The sequence below is a fragment of the Triticum dicoccoides genome, chromosome 6B (assembly GCF_002162155.2).
Source record: "Triticum dicoccoides isolate Atlit2015 ecotype Zavitan chromosome 6B, WEW_v2.0, whole genome shotgun sequence".
Taxonomy (NCBI): Eukaryota; Viridiplantae; Streptophyta; class Magnoliopsida; order Poales; family Poaceae; genus Triticum; species Triticum dicoccoides.
In genome coordinates, this window is record NC_041391.1 from 464,663,243 (window position 1) to 464,668,670 (window position 5,428).

Consider the following 5,428-nt stretch of genomic DNA (forward strand, 5'->3'; position numbering starts at 1 on the left):
CGAACTTGTCTGTCTTCTTCATCAGTCGGTAAAGAGGCAATGCCTTTTCACCGAGCCGTGAGATGAATCGACTTAATGCGGCCAAGCATCCAGTAAGCTTCTGGACATCGTGCACTCGCACAGGGCGTTTCATTCGGAGAATAGTGCCAATCTTCTCTGGGTTAGCGTCGATTCCCCGTTCGGAAACGAGAAAACCGAGTAACTTGCCACCAGGAACTCCAAATGTGCACTTTGATGGATTGAGCTTGATATCATACCTTCTGAGGTTGGCAAATGTTTCGGCGAGGTCAGCGAGCAGGTCGGAACCTTTTCGTGACTTCACAACAATATCATCCATATAAGCTTCCACATTCCGACTGATTTGAGTGAGTAGACACTTTTGAATCATTCGCATGAATGTGGCTCCGGCATTCTTGAGGCCGAATGGCATGGTGATATAGCAGAAGCATCCGAATGGAGTGATGAAAGCTGTTTTTACCTCGTCGGGTCCGTACAGACGGATCTGGTGGTACCCGGAGTAGGCATCTAAAAAAGATAGCCTCTCACATCCCGGGGTCGAGTCAACAATTTGATCTATGCGAGGGAGAGGAAAATGATCTTTCGGGCAGGCCCGGTTGATGTGCTTGAAATCAATGCACATTCGGAGCGACTTGTCCTTCTTAGGAACCATGACGACATTAGCGAGCCACTCGGAGTGGTATATCTCTCGGATAAATCCTGCCGCCAACAGTCGAGCCACTTCTTCACCAATGGCTTTTCTCTTCTGGACGGCGGACCGCCGAAGATGTTCTTTGACTGGTTTGGCAGATGAGTCGACTCTTAGGCGATGCTCAGCCAGTCCCCTGGGAACACCTGGCATGTCAGCGGGCTTCCATGCAAAAATGTCCCAGTTCTCACGGAGGAACTGGATGAACGCTTCTTCCTATTTTGGGTCGAGTGTTGTGGAGATGCGGGCCGGAGCTGCTTCGGGGTCGGTCGGGTGAATGTGAACAGGCTTCGTCTCACCGGACGACTGGAATGCAGACTCTGTGGCGGGCTTCTTGGATCGCAGCAAATCACTCGGATCTGCGTTTTGCTTGTATTCTTCGAACTCGACCGCTGTCACCTGGGAATCGGCGATCTTGGAGCCCTTCTGAAAGCACTCTTCTGCCTTTTTCCGATCACCGGTGACAGTGATCACTCCTTTGGGGCCGGGCATCTTCAATTTGAGGTACACGTAGCATGGTCGAGCCATGAACCGTGCGTAAGCTGGTCTCCCCAAAATGGCATGATATGCACTCTGAAAATCCACGACCTCAAACGTCAACTTTTCTTTGCGAAAATGCTTCGAATCACCAAACACCACGTCCAAAGCTATCTGGCCGAGTGACTCGGCCTTCTTCCCTGGTATAACTCCATGGAAGCTCATGTTACTAGTGCTCAGTCGGGACATCGGAATGCCCATACCTTTCAATGTGTCTGCATACAATAAGTTCAGTCCACTTCCACCATCCATCAGCACCTTTGTCAGTCGAGTGCCTTCGACAACTGGATCGACCACCAAAGCTTGCCTCCCAGGGGTGGCAATATGAGTCGGGTGATCAGATTGGTCGAATGTGATGGGTGTTTGAGACCACTTCAGATAATTTGCTTTGCGGGGGCAACCATGTTCACCTCTCGGTTAATCACTTTCAATCGACTTCTGCTTTCCACATCTGCAAAGATCATCAGAGTGGAGTTGATATGCGGATATCCTCCCTCACTGTCCTCCTTGTCTTCGGCCTTGTCCGACTCCTTCTCCTTGTCCTTAGACTATTTTCCCTGAAACTGCTGGATCAGGAGTCGACATTGGCGAGTGGTGTGCTTCGGGTAGATGATATTCCCCTCTTCGTCTTTCTTCGTATGGATGTGACATGGCATATCCATTACGTCGTTCCCTTCTTTATCCTTTACCTTCTTGGGGTTCCAGGATCCTTTTGGTTTCCCCTTAAACTTTCCTTGAGTCACGGCCAGAGCCTCTCCAGGAGCTGCCGGTTCAGCCTTCCGCTTCTGTTTCCGACTGGTGTTTCCTTTTTCCGACTGACTCGGCTTGTGCTTGCCGCTTCGGAGTCGGTCTTCTTCTTCGCCGTTGGCGTACTTGGTAGCAATCTCCATCATCCGACTCAAGGTCATGTCACCGGTTCGACCAAACTTCAAACTCAGTTCTCTGTTCTTGACACCATCTTTGAAGGCGCAGACTGCCTGATGATCGGACACATTCTCCACAGTGTGGTGCAAAGTGATCCACCTCTGAATATACTCTCTGAGAGTCTCATTAGCCTTGTGCACGCAAACTTGCAACTCCGTCAATCCAGCTGGTCGCTTGCAAGTCCCTTCAAACGTTCTGATGAACACTCGGGACAGATCTTCCCAAGTGTAAATGCTGCTAGGAGGTAATTGAGTCAACCATGCCCTGGCAGAACCTTCCAGCATGAGGGGCAGGTGCTTCATGGCCACCTCGTCGTTCCCACCACCGATCTGAACTGCCACTCGGTAGTCTTCAAGCCAAGTTTCAGGCTTAGACTCGCCGGTGAACTTGCTGACTCCTGTTGCCAACCTGAAATTGGGAGGGATAACTGCGGCTCTGATAGCTCTGCTGAAGCATTCAGGACCAGAAACATGCACTCGACTGCTTGTGGGTACATCTCTGTCGAGTCCACCCCGATGGGCTCTGTTCCGGTCGACCAACCCTTGCACGATAATGGATCGCGCGTCGAAGCCTGGTTCTCTGGGGTCGACTGGAACCCTTCGTCCTGAACTGTACTGACGCCTGTCATCTGGCTGCCGAGGAGCGTAAGACCCACCCCTCGGAGGGGAATTGGGCACTCGACGCCTGTCATCTCGGTCGAGTCTGTCGTCATATTGATCTCACCGATTCCCGCGCCCTTCGCGCCGCGGAGGCGATCTGGGGCTGTGCGCCGACTGAACCGTATTCACAGTGACGGATCGACTGTGAATTCTGTTGCGCGACTGAGACACGGCTGAATTCTGATCTCCTGCTGCCCGGAGTAGATCCCTGATCTGCAACAAACCTCTGCCAGCTTCCGACTGCGAAGGCTGGATGGACTCTGCTATACGGGTCGCAACTGCTAAATTCTGAATTGGGGTTCGATATACCTGAGTCGGCGGGAAGAGTTGACGTCGACTGGTGTCGGGAACTCATTGCCGCGCGCGCTCGTCGAGTGCTCGCTGAAGGTTCTCCAGTCGAGTGCGCTCGGCCAAATTGGCCAGACGCGCCTCCTCCAAGGCACGAGCCTCGGGGGTTTCTCCTGCGATGGGAGTACGCAGGACATCGACGTTCCTGCGGCGAAGTTCCTCTCTTTGCAGAGAGTCGAGTGGCTCGGGCTGGTACTCTTCATGGCGTCGTGCGGGGTCGCCTCCGTCACCTGATCCATCGCCACGGGCGAAGCCAGGGGGACTGCGGGGCCCGTCGACCATCAAGATTTCGGCCGCTGGATCACTGCTACCGCACTCGGATGCAGTCTCTACGGAGCCAGTCGACTGATCGAACAAGCCGTAGAGAGATTCGTTGGGCTCGATTGCCGCAACTTGGGTGGTGGCCGATTGGCGAGCCACCGCGTGCCTCACCCATCGCTGAAGCCTCGACCGGCCTGAGCGCTTGCGCTGGCGGGAGACCGGGAGGGTGGACGATGGAGGAACCGACCGATACTGGGTCGACGGTTGCCGCAGCAGAACGCCGCGGATACATGCGCGAAAATGCGTTGCACCGCGGACGGGGAGCGCATCTACGTCAAGTGGAGCCTCCTGGAGCCATGCGGAGTCGTCGGCGATGAAGGTGAGAGTGCCGAGACGGATCTCTTGACCCTCGACCAAAACTCCAGCAGACACCATGATGAAAGTACTCGGAAGAATCGCAACTTCTCCACAAAATCGCTAAAAGACCCGCCCCACGGTGGGCGCCAACTGTCGTGGTTCTAAGCCTGACAGTAGAGTGGGGGGTAGGTATGGAAAGGTAAGGTCCTAGCTATGGAGAGGTTGTAAACACAAGGGATGTACGAGTTCAGGCCCTTCTCGGAAGAAGTAATAGCCCTACGTCTCGGAGCCCGGAGGCGGTCGAGTGGATTATGAGTATATGAGTTACAAGATGCCGAACCCCTCTGCCTGTGGAGGGGGGTGGCTTATATAGAGTGCGCCAGGACCCCATGCAGCCCACGCAGGAGAGGGTTTAAGGTGAGTTAAGTCTGGGGCGTTACTGGTAACGCCCCACATAAAGTGCCTTTACTATCATAAAGCCTACTTGATTACAGGCCGTTGCAGTGCAGAGTGCCTCTTGACTTTCCGGTGGTTGAGTGAGTCTTCGTGGTCGAGTCCTTCAAGTCAGTCGAGTGTGTCCCTTGTTGGTCGACTGGAAGGTGACTTCTTCTAAGGGTGTCCCTGGGTAAGGTGCTTGGATCAGGTCCATGACCCTACCCTAGGTACATAACCCCATCAATGCTCGAAAGAGGCAAACTCGCAAAAGAGTGAAGTGTATAGTTTAATTATAAAAGGGACTTATCTGTCTTATGCCTGACGAGGTCTATATCATTGATACGATGAAGAGGATTCCACAGAGGGGTTGGCCGGATGTGTTTGAAGTCAACAGAGCGACAAGGTCGGTGTTGTGGTGCACTGGGACCGGTATGGTGACCGAGTCCGAGCAGCATTGAAGTTGGCGCATAGGGCCATCGAGTGATTGCGTAACTTGTTAAAAAATGGCACAAGCCAACAAAATAACTTCTAGAGGAAATTTGATGTGTGCTGAAATGATTTGTGTTGATAATACCCATAGACATCCGCTGGGAGTGCAAGGGGCTTGTTGGTTAACCAGCAAGAGTCTGAAAGAGCTAAGGAACTGTTTGAACTTGTCAAAGCGACGGATCCGACTGAACTCATTGGAATACTGGCTCAAATAAAACAAAAGTGTAGTGTTTTGACTGAGTTGCAGCCCCGGAGGACCGATGCAAACTCGAAATGAAGAACGGCACATGGTGTTCATGAATGATGTATGCGAAAAAAATGGAAGTTGGACTCGGGAGTCACATAACCAGTACTAAGCATGTACGTGAAAATAAGCAGCCGAGCGTAGAGGTATACTCGGTGGCGTGGCCTCCGAGTGAACGTGATGTGTGAATTACGAGATACTCGGGAAGATGGAAACAACAGAATGTAAAATGACTTAGCTGTTTGAAGGCGCGCGAGTGGCCGAGTGGTGATGAGGCGACCAACCGAGTGGTGACGCGTGGGCCAGACGAGTGGTGATGAGGTGACCAACCGAGTGGCGACACGCGGAGCGGCCGAGTGGTGATGAGGTGACCAACCGCTGGCGACACGCGAGGCGGCCAAGTGGTTATGAGGTGACCATCCGAGTGGCAACGCGAAGGGCGGCCGAGTGGTGACGAGGTGACCAACC